Source organism: Elephantulus edwardii, unplaced genomic scaffold (genome assembly GCF_000299155.1).
Source record: "Elephantulus edwardii isolate Elephantulus edwardi_28Jun2011 unplaced genomic scaffold, EleEdw1.0 scaffold00055, whole genome shotgun sequence".
NCBI lineage: Eukaryota > Metazoa > Chordata > Mammalia > Macroscelidea > Macroscelididae > Elephantulus > Elephantulus edwardii.
The window spans coordinates 13,681,773-13,694,831 of record NW_006399805.1 but is presented as its reverse complement, the minus strand read 5'-3'; positions in this window follow the sequence as shown (position 1 = coordinate 13,694,831).

The window sequence follows — 13,059 nt, the reverse complement described above, 5'->3', positions numbered from 1 at the left end:
CCCTTCCCAATTTTGAACCATGCAGTGTTACCCTGCTCTGTTCTGACTACTGCCTCTTGGTCCAAGTATAGGTTTTGCAATAGCACAATTGAATGTTCTGGGATTCCCATTCTTCTCAGAGTCAGCCACAGCTTGTTATGATCCAGTCAAATGCCTTTGCATAATCAATGAAACACAGATAGACATTATTCTGGTATTCTCTGCTTTCAGCTAAGATCCATCTAACATCAGCAACAATATCCCTAGTACCACGACCCCTTCTAAACCCAGCCTGGACTTCCGGCAATTCTCTGCTGATGTGCTGTTCTAATCGTTTTTGGATGATCTTCAGTAGAATCTTGCTTGCATTAATAATAATTGGTGGCTAGAATTTACAAGTTGAAAACAAAGACAAACAGATAGCTCAAAAATGCAGACTTGGTGACAGAAATAAGACTGAAGATCAGATGATAGAATCAAGTACAACCAATACTTTATTCCTTGCGAATAACTTCAAGGGGAAAAACTCCATGTAAAAAACAATATACGTGGACTATACCTGATGGACTACACAGGAATTAGATTAACTACATCTCTGGAAAGAATCAATGGAGAATCAAAATGTTCTTAGTGAAAAACCAGACCAGGAACTGACTGTAGAACAGATCATCAATTATTCACATGCAACTTCAAATTGAAGTTAAAGAAAATGGGAAGAAAAAATGTCTTCATGAGACAAAATATGGCCTTGAATCCTCCCCATCTGAATTTGAAAACCATCTCAGGAATAGATATGATGCATTGAACACTAATGGTCAAAGACCACTTGAGTTGTATGAGAACATTCATGAAGAAACAGAGGTCATTAGAAAGACAAGGGAGAAAGATCAAAATGGATATCAGAAGAGGCTCTGAAAATGGCATTCAAATATAGGACATAGCAAAGGAAAGAAACACTGAAGAGATGAACATGACATTTCAAAGGGCAACTCAAGAAGATGAAGCCAAGTTTTATAAGGAAATGTACAAGAGGTGGGTGTTAGAAACCAAAAGGGAAGAACAGGCTTGGCATTTCTCAGATTCAAAGACCTGAAGAACAAAGTCAAGCCTCAAGTTGTAAAATTGATGAATTCTATGGGTGAAATCTTAAATGCTGTAGAAAGTATTCCTCAAATATTAATAGAATGAATGACTTAAGCCTACCTGAGACTCAGAGATGCTTATATGACTTGAGTATTTTTTCAAAAGACATTAAGCTGATATCTTCATTTAATTGTGTTTCTCTTTTAAGGATTTGCCATTTTAATTTTGCTGAAATAGTATTTCTATCCTTCTTAAGTTTGAGGTTATGGAGCAGATAATAGATATCCAAAGAAGTCTAAGGGGGGGGGGGAGAATAAGAAGATGATGATGATGGAAGGAATACACAGAGTCACTGCACCAAAAAGAATTGCTTGACAAAGAACCATTTGAAGAAGTAGCATGTGATCAAGAACATATAAAACTGAAGGAAGAGTTTCAAGCTGTGCTGAAGGCATCGGCAAAAAAATAAGGTCCAGGACTAATGGAATACCAATTAGGGGATTCAGTAAACAGACACACTCGATGTCTTCACCAATCTTTGCCAACAAGTATGGACAACAGCTACTTGACCAACTAACTGGAAGAGATCCATATTTGTTCTTATTCCCCAAAATGGTGACCCAACATATACCACAGAGTAATTACTATCACATGCAAGTACATGCTTGCTCAAAATTATTTTAAAAATAAATGGAATGGAACAAGAAACTTTCAAAACTTCAAGCTAGATTCAGAGGAGGCCCTGGAATAAAATATCATTGTCAATGTCAAATGGATCTTAGCTGAAAACAGAGCATATCAGAATGATATTTGCTTGTGTTTTACTGACTATGCAAAGGTCTTTGACTATGTGCATCATAACAAATTGCTGCTAGCATTTGAGAATGGGAACAGCAGAACACTTAATTGTGTTCGTGTAAACCTGGACATTGAATAAGAAGCAGTTGTCTAAACAGAACAAGGGAACACTGAATGGTCCAAGATCAGAAAGTGTATATGGCAGGGTTTTATCCTTTCTTCTTAACTGTGAAACCTGTATACAGAGAAAGCTATTTGAGAAGTTAACTATATGTGGAATATGTCATCAGGACATGTCAGGATTGGAGGGAGACTCAGTACCCCCCTGCATTCTGCACATGATACAGCCTTGCTTGTTGAAAAGGAAGAGGCCTTGATGCGCTTGCTGCAAATGATCAGACTACAAGCTTCCATATGAGTCACATCTCAACACCAAGAAAACAAAAATTCTCCCAACTAACCTACTTCATAAGAGATGGAGGAAAGATTGAGGTTGTCCATGATTTCATTTTACTTGGACTCATAGTAAATATCCACAATAGCAGTTGTCAAGAGACCAAAAGCTGTGTTACATTGGGAAAATCTGCTTTCAAGGACCTCTTCACAAAAAAAAAAAAAAAAGGACCTCTTCACAATGTTAAAAAGCAACTGTATCAGTTGAAAGACTAAGGTGAGCTTGATGCGTGCCATGGTCTTTTCAACTACTTGCTATGCATCTGAAAGTTGGACAATGAGTAAGGATGAAAGAAGAGTCAGTACCTTTAAGTTGTGGTGTTGGAGAAGAGTTCTGACTAGCCCATGAATTGTCAAAAGAATAAAATATCTGTCCTGCAGGAAGCTACTTAGAGGCAAGAACGGTGGACTTCACCTCACATCCTTCAGGCATGTTGTCAGGTGAAATCCTTGGAAAGATACATCATGCTGAGGAAGATGGCGATCAGAGAAAGAGGAAAACCTTCATCGGGAAGGATTGAGACAGTGACTGTAACAACGGGCTTGAGTGTGGCAGAGGCTGTGTGGATGGTACAGAGGGCAAGGTTCAGATCTGCTGTTAATATGGCTGCTGTGGGCTCTATGACACCTAACAACAGCAAATAAGATACTGGTAAAGCACGATTACAGAGCTGTCACGATCCGATCAGCTTTCTCTGGCTAAGGCGGGTCTCCCCAGGAATATGCCTGGTGTATATGCATGGCCCTAGCAAAAAGCCAGAGTCAGCAACAGCGCAGAAGAAACCCAAAAGCTAGAGCGCTGCTTTTCTAGTCTCACCTGACGTCTGACTTATGGTCCCCAGACTGAAATCTGAATACTTCATGAACTTGGACTCATCAGTATCCAAATCCAGCTATCTGTAACTCTGCTTCCTCAAAACGAGCTTTGGATGAGTGAGCCTCTGAAGTCAGGAGCGTCCAGCCAACAGCCTAAGATGCTTCATGTTGACGATTCAGATTCACGAGCCTCAGTGTTGGAGTCTGAACCACACATCTAGGACTTGCCCACCTCTGCAAACAGAAGAAAACCATTTCCTTCAGATAAAGCTCAGTCTTCACCTAGGTCTTTCTGAATGTGCGTGTGTGTGTGTGTGTGTTGTGTGTAACTCATGAATGAAATGGTACCACCAGAACCAGTGCTGAGGTGATAGGATTAACTTTTTGCTGCTAAATCAAGCGAATGAACAATCAGAACAGGAGTTGGATAATCACACAGAGTGAACAGGGAAGCTCGGACGGTGGTCCCTTAAGAGCTGTGCTGCTGAGCCAAACACTGGTGGTTCGAATGCACCAGCAGCTCCTCAGAACAAACATCGCCAATCTCCTCTCATGAAGTTTAGACATTGGAACCTGCTAGAAGATCAACTATGAGTTGGTTCCAACTTGATGACAAAAACTGAATGTGTGAGGGTTACACAAGTCTTGTATGGACATGACCAGCAGCTACCTACCCCAGGACACAGTTTTCTGTACAAAAGGGGTTCTGGGTAAGTATTGGCATATGTGTGGCAGAATGAACAGAAGGAGGGAAAGAAAGAGAGACGAAGGAAGGAATTAAGGGAGAAGGAAAATAAGGGGGAAGGGAAGGATGGATTCAGGACAGTGGAAAGAGGGCAGAGGTTGAGACGTGCTCCGCCACCTGCACCCACCCAGCAGATACTCGAGTTCCTTTAAGGCAGCTCCCAGGATCACACAGTTTATGACCATGATTCCTTTTCAAGAAGTAAATATGACATTATCGACTGATTCTGCTTTCTTGAAGATCTTGGGCCTTTCTTAAAGACCTTAGACACCCTATGAGGCAGTTATATTCCATCTTGCAGGAATGTTGAGTCAGAACTGACTTGGTAACAGAGCTTATGGCTCAGTTTACTGAAAATCAGCATGTCTTTTGGCAACTGGTTAAAAAAACTACCACTCTGGTTTTTAAACTACAAGTTTGACTGTCTTGAAACAGATAAAATCCTCTATAGGAATCTTAACAGTGGCAAGTGGATTCCGTGTGCCTTTTTAAGAGGTCATGGTCATGGCTGTCCCTGCCCCAAAGCAGGCAGTGCTGTCCCATCCCCCTGGCTGTCAGTGCTGCCCGTCCTGGGCATCTGCGCTATGAGTGGCCAAGCCGCAGCACGACGTTAGGCCTTCCACTGGGTGTCAAATCCATCACTTACAAGCATAAGTAAGATGGGCTTAAATGCGGGCTTCTGTCTGCATTAGCAAGCACTTGTGTGAAGAAAAGGTGGGCAAGGAGAATAAATTCTATTTCGGGAGTGCCACACTGCATTTTCCTTCAGTCAGTCCCGCATTTCCCTTCTACCAAAATGATAGATATAGAATCACTTTCATGTGAGCCCCGCTGAAGTCTCCTGGAACTGATTTAACACAACAGCTTTTGTGATATTCTAGCAGGGAACTCATTAAGGAAATCCAAGCTTCTGAAGCTGGAATGGCACTGGCTGCCGCCCAGCCCAGGAGATGATGGATGGCACGCCGGGCAGAGCGTGTTTACCAGCAGGCAGGGGTATTTCCTCCTCTTGATCCCTTAAAGAACAGTTGAAGGATGTTTTCAGCATCAACTCTTCTCTTTTTCAATTCCCTCATCAATCTGCAATTTCTTCTGAGGGTGTTTGCATTGGTCATTTTTCTTGGGAAGTATTTCTGTGGTTTCTCTGAAGGTCATGCCTTTGTATTTTTCTTTGGGCAGAGTTAAGAGCAGCGGGTTATGTGCTGAGGGACCAGCCTACAGTCCTCCAATCCCATTTCCATCACTTTGGCCATAGTTAGGTGCATAGAAATAAACACTTTGTTGCCCAAAAGGGAAGCTGCAGAACCTTGGCTAGAGCTGAGGAAGAGAACAGAAGAGGAAACCAAAGCCCCCCTACACTAAGAGAGTATGGTTCCAGGACCCTCAAACACTCTTTTGTAGGCATACTTCAGATTTGGTGCTAAGAAGTCTTATTGCATAATTCCCTGCCCTGAGTCAGAGTAGAAGTATCAAACTAGAAAAACTGCAAAGAAAAGTCAGAAATTGCTCATACGTGCACACACAGATACTCAGACCCCAAAACAAAAACATTCGCCCAAAAAAACCCCACACAATGTTGTTGTTGTTGTTGCATACCGTAAAGTCAGAATCGACCTATAGTTGACGCTCTGGTGGGTTGTTGTGTGGGAGGAGATTGCCCATCTTTCTCCTGTGGATCTGGTGGCCTCAAAACCACGTGCCTTCAGAATTGCGGTGCAATTCTTGCCACTAAGTGAATGAAAAGAAAATAAAATTCACCTAGCAAGAAAAAGAAAAACAAAGTTCACAAGTTACACTACATTAGTAGAAAACGAACTGAGTAATTAGCAGTAGAGTCCACAGACCTTTCTACAAAGGGGCAGATATTCTTGTTCTTGCTGGTGTGTGCCATTAAGTCACCCATGACTCATTGCAACCCTAAACAATAGTTCTGAATCTTGCCTTATCACATGCCGTGTTCGCTCAAGCTCATCATTCCAGTCACTGTATTAAGCCGCTTTGTTGAGGGTCTTCCTCTCTTCCTCTGACATTCCAACTTTCACAACATGATGTCTTTTTCCAAGGATTGATGCCTCTGGACAACATTCCCAAAGTATGTGAGATGAAGTTCCACCATCCTTGCCTCTAAGAAGCACTGTCATTGAACTTCCTCCAAGACGGGCAAGTTCTATTGGTACTTCATGAAAATTCTGGTCTCAGCAGCAGCATCACAGTTCAAAGGCACTGATTCCTCTCCTTTCATCCTTATTCTTTATCCAACTTTCAGATACATAGGAAGCAATTGCTGAGTGATTGCCAGATGATATGAAGAAGAATGTTACATCAAGATTGGAGGAAGAGTTATCAACAACCTGCATTATGCAGGTGACACAATTTTGCTTCCAGAAAGTGGAGTGGACTTGAAACACTTGCTGCTGAAGATAAAAGACTACAGCCTTAATCATGAACTTCATCTCAACATCAAGAAAACAAGAATCTGCACCACTGGACCAAAGGATAAGTCATGATAGATGGAGAAAAGATTAAAGTTGTCAACAATTCCATTTTATTTTAAGTCTCAATCAACACATGGTAGCTTCAATCTCAAAATTAAAAGACGTGCTGCTTGGAAGCACATCTGCTGTGAAGGTGGAAGTCCTAACATCTCAGTTTAGAGAGTAAGATGTGTCTGATCCAAGGGCCTGATGGTAGGTAGGGATTTTAGACCGTGCATGGCAGGATGGGTTGTAAGAACTCGATTCTGCTCTTGTGGCACAAAAACACTCATAAGAAAATCCAACCCCATTGCAATCAGGTTTGTTGTGACTCATAGTAATCCTATAGGTCAGAGTAGAATGATCCTATAGGTTTCCCAAGACTGCAAATCTTTACAGAGAAGGCTTGCTACTCTTTCTCCCTTAATCTTCTTCTCATTCTCTGACCCTCTCCCATGCTGGTACATTTGAAGCTTAGACTTTTCAGTTAGCTCTATGTCTAGCCTGCAGCAGCCACCGACAACATGGAACAAACCTAGTGGTGCTCTCATAAAATTTTATTTCAAAATACCAATCAGCTCATTAGGTCGTGTAATGTAGACACATCTCAAAACCACAATTCATAAATGAAAAGGTAAAGGCCAAAAGCATATTCAGTATGATATGATACAATTATGAAAGTATAAAATGATACAATATGCCCCTGTATAGGCTTCACGGACCCCACACACTTATTGTAAAACGGAAAAGTGTGCTTCCTAAGAGTTCCTAAGACAAAGTTGTAGGTGTGTAGATTTATGACAAATGGACTAGCACAAAGGAAGAGCAGAAGTGCAAAGACAGGTAAGAGGCTCTTCCGTGTGTCCAGACATAAGATGGTGGTACCTGGACTGACACGAGTGTGATGGTGATGGAGACAAGTCGATGGGCAGGAGAAGCATGTAGATGTGGAATTGTCTGGACTTGCTAATTGGATACGTATAAATGAAAAAGCCACTGAGTTAGATTGCGAAAGTGACAGGTTTGGGGTGGGAGTGGTTCTACTTTTTCCAAATGAAGTCTAGTATATCTATCCATAGCACAAGTGGTCAGGTTGACAGCTGTGTTGTTATTGTGGTTGATTCCCATCGAGTTGAGCACAACTCATATCACCTCTATGAACAAAAGACCTGAAGTCTTTCTGTATTGTCATTTCTCCAAGTTCGTAGAGTTTCCAGAGATGTGTGGTTTAGGAAGTGGATGCCGCGCCTCTTTCCAAACTTATCTTAAGCTCGGGGCTCTACCAAACACTGTCCACCATGGGCAACTGTTAGGGCATTTGACATTCCAGTGGCACAAGGTCCAGCATCACAGCAAACCCAGATTACCTCAGTACAGCACATTGACAGAAAAGTACTATATACCTTAAAAGAATGTTACTCCAAAATAGAATAGCATGAGGCCCAAGGGCCCTCCAGGAGGTCTCATTTACATTAAACAAGAGGCTTAAATTAAAAAAAAATAAATAAATCCACAGCTACATGACCGACAAGCCATACCAAGAGCGCCCATCTTACAGAGTCCTGTTGCATCGTCCAGACTCCAAAATGGAGATGAGAGGCTCACCTTAAATGCCAGGGCCGTCCAGGAGGTCTTGTTGACATTAAACAAGAGGCTTAAGTAAAAACAAAAAACAACCCAACATTCCACACAACCGCCAACTCAGAACAAGATCGCCCATCTTACAAGTCCTGCTGCATTAAGTTAGGAGAGTAGTAGAGGGTCTCCAGGAGTGGCATCCACTTCCTAAGCAACCTGCCTCCGGAAACTCTATGAACTTTGATAAATGTTGATAGTTGTAGAGGGGCTTCAGGCCTTTTGTTCATAGGGTCGCTATGAGTCCTGTTCAACTCGAAGGCAATTAACAACACAACAGAAAGTATTCAAAGCCACCAATTAAGTTGCATCTAGGCAGTTGGGTATCTGAAGAATAGAAGAGGGAGTAGAACTGGATCTTGATGCATTTCAGATTATCAAAGTTGTCAGAGGAGTTCCAAGAGGGAGATGGCGAAAGAATCAGCCAGTAAGGTAGATGGGAAGCTGAGAACTTAAATAAAGTTTTAAAAAGACTGGCAATATGGAGAAAGATGATGGCTTTCCACAAGAGAATTCAAGTATTAGAAATGGACGGGCTTCAGAGTAACAAATAAATAAGTGAGAGGCCTTCTAGACAATGACTGTATGTCACCATTTTTTAGAAACCTTGTAAAAGGGGAAAATACGTGATGTTCACTGAAGAGTTAAGTCAAGGGATAATAGTGTTCTTTAGTTGTATTGTTCTCATTTTTCTTCTCGTTTTATTTCTCTTCATCCGAAGGAGGATACTTCTGTCACATGTGTATACACTGACAGGGATAAGCTGCTTGACTGAGAGAATGGTGATGTATCACAGGATGAGTAAATTGGAATCTATAATTTGAAAATATTGCTGAACTCCTCTGATCCCAGCCCTTCAGGCTCAAGGAAAAGAACATATGCTTAACTGTCCCTATTAGCAAAGAACTGGGTCAGCAGAGAGAGATGAAACTTGGATAACGCCAATCCCCGTGCTGGCCACGAATCACCACCATCTCGCTCTTTTTCTTTATCAACTAATTTCCCTCACGTCCAAAGCTGTCAGGAAGTTGTGGAATCCACACAATGCCATCCTGTAGCTCTTTTATGAAAGCAATGCCTATGAAAACAAAGGGCCTAAAAGTATTTCAGCAATGGAATGAGGAAACAATAATACTGTCACTCCACAGCCTACCATGCAGCGTTTCCGATATTAACAAGCTTTGGTGACAGTGTTTGGTATTGACTGAAGAAGGCCTTGTGTCACTGGCAGAGCCGGCGGACACGGCTGTTGCTGCTGTTGTGTGGTGTTGAGCTGGCTCTGACTCATCGTGGCCACAGCCCCGCCTGGCTGTGCACATCCTCACCGTCTCTGCGGTACTTAGCTCACCCCTGCAGCTAGCTGTCTTGCCAATCCGTCTCTGCAGGTCTTCCTCTCCTTTATCAAATGTGCTCCTCTTCTCCTAAGACAGTCTTGAAAACATGTCTGAAGGACAGCAGATGGAGTGTGGACATCTTCGCTCAGGAGCACTCGGAATTTCTTCCAAGACAGATTTCCTTTCCCTTCTGGAAGTCCACGGTGTATTCAATATTCCCCACCAACAGCACAATTTAAAGGCACTTGTTCTTCCGTTTCCCGGTTCATTGTCCAGCTTTTGCATGTTCTGGCTCCAGAGTGAGACTGGGCCCAGACGTCGTGCTTGAAAATGATGACAGCAGAGCTGCAGACACTAAGGACATTTAAGTCACGTTAGAAGCAGCAGTGGGGGCCAGTACAAAACAAGGGACTAAGGGGCATTTCCTTTATGAAGAAATCACCTCCAGTTACTAAAATAACAAGAGCACGAAGCTATGACAAATATGTGGATGGTATTAAAAAAAAAACAAAAAGACAACTGGAAGTTATATACTTTCCCTTTGTAAAGAAAATGCAAAATATTTGCCATCTTTTACCAGAAACATCTTTTCCCACACATTAGTGAGTTGCTGTTGTACCTTTGAGTCAGAACCGTGCCCTAGCTGGCCCTCTGGTGGGTTTTCAGAGGCGGTTAATGCCAGGGAGATCGCCCATCCTCCTCCACTGCCGTTGGTGAGTAGCCTCATAACTATTCTTTAAATGACGTGGAAGAGAGCCATTTTCCTAAACGTGTAATCGGTGTTGTTAGGCGACATCGAGTCGAGTACAATTCGTAGCAACCCTGTGAGCCACAGGTCTGAGCCCTGTCCTGTCCTGTGCCAGCCTCACCATCTCTGACACACTCAAGCCCACTGCTGCCGTCACTGTGTTAACCCATCTCATTGAAGTTGTCCCTCTTACCATGCTTTAAATTGCCTGGGTGGAAAATGGTAGAGCCATTTTCAAGAAATGCTGCTTAATAATGTATGATTCCTGGTATACCCAGTGATTAAAAAAAAAATGCTGCCGTAAACTCTCAAGTAGTAGAAGTTCCTTTGTATATGCCCATGTTAAGAATGAAAAGAAAAACAACCCCTATCTTCACCACTGCCCAAATACTGGTGTTTCAGCACAAATGCTTGCATGCCTGCTGGACTGGAGGGACAGTAATAAAGCTGGGATGAAAACAGCAGGAACCCACAGCCTCCTGTGAAATCAGGTCAGAATGGGAGCGCAAGTCAGAAGGTTCGTGAAGTTACCTGTAACTGTCTTGCCAAGGTAACTCTTGCCTCCTCCCTGAAAACTGCTTTTTTTAGTCAGAGATGGAAATTGAATGTTAGACGCTCTCTTAATCCTTTCTGTCTGCTGACCTGTGAGCAGTGCCGGGACAGGCAGCTTTACAGGCTCTCTGCTGCCCTGGAGAACGTTATCAGCGATCTGACCAAATGTGTTTCCTCTGCTGCTTCCATTAGATCGTCATCAAGGAGCAGCTGAGAGGGAGAGCTGGCTGTGCGGGAGGCTCCGAATTTCAGAAATGTGAGCTCTGAAGGGCAGCCTCAAAGGTCATCTGACACAACTGCTGTTTTATGGAGGAAGAAATGAGGTCTCCGGCCTAAGTAAGTGCTTGCTGAAGCCAAAGCCCAAAACAAACAACAGCAAACAAAAAAGAAAGAAAGCAAACCTAAAACCTGACAAAGGAGAGTAATTCTTCCTGTTGTAATCATTTCCAAGTGATCTGCAGGTTCCCCACAGCTGCACTGATGCTCCTTACCTGGATTCTGAGATGCAGATCACGGTAGGTTAGCTGATGATTGAGACATTGCACTTTCTGTTCTAAAATTCATTACTCTAAGAAACCCAGTTTTCCTGGGGGCTGCTTAGCGAGCACAGCAGGGAAGCAGGTGAGGGCACCTGGAGCAGGCTCTGCAGATTCTTGAGCCGCAGCTCAATTTCACAGCCTCTTTTGGGCCCCTGTGAGGTCAAGTTGATTTGTCTTTATTACAGCTCAGAGAATCGTTCTCCTTTCCTGCTGAGGCCTTGTAGCCATTTCACCTGAAGTAGAGTTTGTTTTATTTCTTAAAAGTAACACATGCCCACGAAATTTCTTAGCCCCTCTCGAAGGTAACAGTCTCCTCGCATTACAGAACACCTGGAAACCTGCAGAAGGTCACTGGAGACCAGTCACAAACCACTGTGGTGGGAAGCCATTGACTGCAATCTGAGTCCATTCCTGCTTCCCAGGAAGGCTGCTCTTTTGGTGACTATATGCAACTTCTGGGGACCACGGTACAAACTCCGACCCCTAAGAGGGACAGGTGGTCTGGGGGGGTGCCATCTGGGCACGTGTTCTGGGCATCTCCATCCCTTCAGCAGTAAAGCTGAGTCTTCAAAATCCATTCTGGAAAGGCTTGTTATGTAATAACAAATTCTATTGAATTTTTTTCCAATTTTTAAAGACATTATCAAAACTGTTTTGTGTATTTGTGTTTAAAACTTTGCTGTATTTCTTTTATTCCTTTTTTTTTAACCTTAGTTTGCTTACAAAGTTCATACATTGTGTCTCACACTATTCTTCATTCACACTTTGGTTCATGCAATCATTCTTATGCATTATATTTCATAAAATTTATCACCATTGGACTATGCCCACTATTACCTGGTCTTTTCAGGTCCCCACTGGAACTTTCCCATTTCCTTCAATCCCTCGCTCCATGCACCAAAATGTGCAAACCTGTGTTTTCACCCCTACACATCCTCACCCTTCTGCTCCCACCCCTGCCCTCTTAGTCTCAGTACATGTTTTGCTAGTTATCCTTCTATTTTTACAATAATGATCTTATGCAGTGTTTTTCCTTATGAGCCTTAGTTCATTCAGCATAATGCTCTCCAGTCTCTCCCAAGTTATGTAGTATTTTTCAAAATTGTTGCTCTTGAGTGCTGCATAGTATTCTATTGTGTTAATGTATCACAATTTCTCTATACATTCAATTGTGGTTGGATGTTTGGGCTGTTTCCATGTTCCTGCAATAGTGAATAACATTGCAATAAACATTGATGTGCAAATATCCATATGTTCTAATTTTCTTGGGGTATTTGTTAATTTGGTTTGTATTGCTTTGACAAAAAATCATAAAATGCTTCATTGTTTTTGTCCTTGGTTCCCATCAAGTCACCTATGACTCTAGGGACCATAGGAGCAAACGATCTAATCTCTGCCTTCTTCTGAAGCATCCTCGCTGTCAGTGTATCCTCCAGCCCGTTCCTACAGTCACTGTGGCAGTCCTATTTATTCCTGTCTTTGGCCTTCCACATTTTCCAGCCTGATGTTCCATTTCAAGGACAGGACGCTCCTGACAGCATGTCCATAGATATAGTCTTTTTCCATTAGAATTTTATTTTATACTTGAAGTTCATTCCTTTTCAAGGATGAATCTTAGTCATTTATATTTTTGTCTGTTTTACAGAATCATGTTGTCTTTTTAAGAAAATGTTTCATTCTAGTTGTAAAACATCTGAGAACAGAAAGAAGTGTTCTTTTGACCAGCTAACTCTACGGTCATACTTTCTCCACCCTCTGTTATACTAATTCCCTAGTTATTTCAATTTAATTCAAAATATATCCTTGTGATATTTTGAGTCAGATGACCATATGATATATTACTCTGGAGATGAAAAGACAAGGAAAAATGGGGTTGCCTTTATAGTAAAAAAAGTAATTTCTA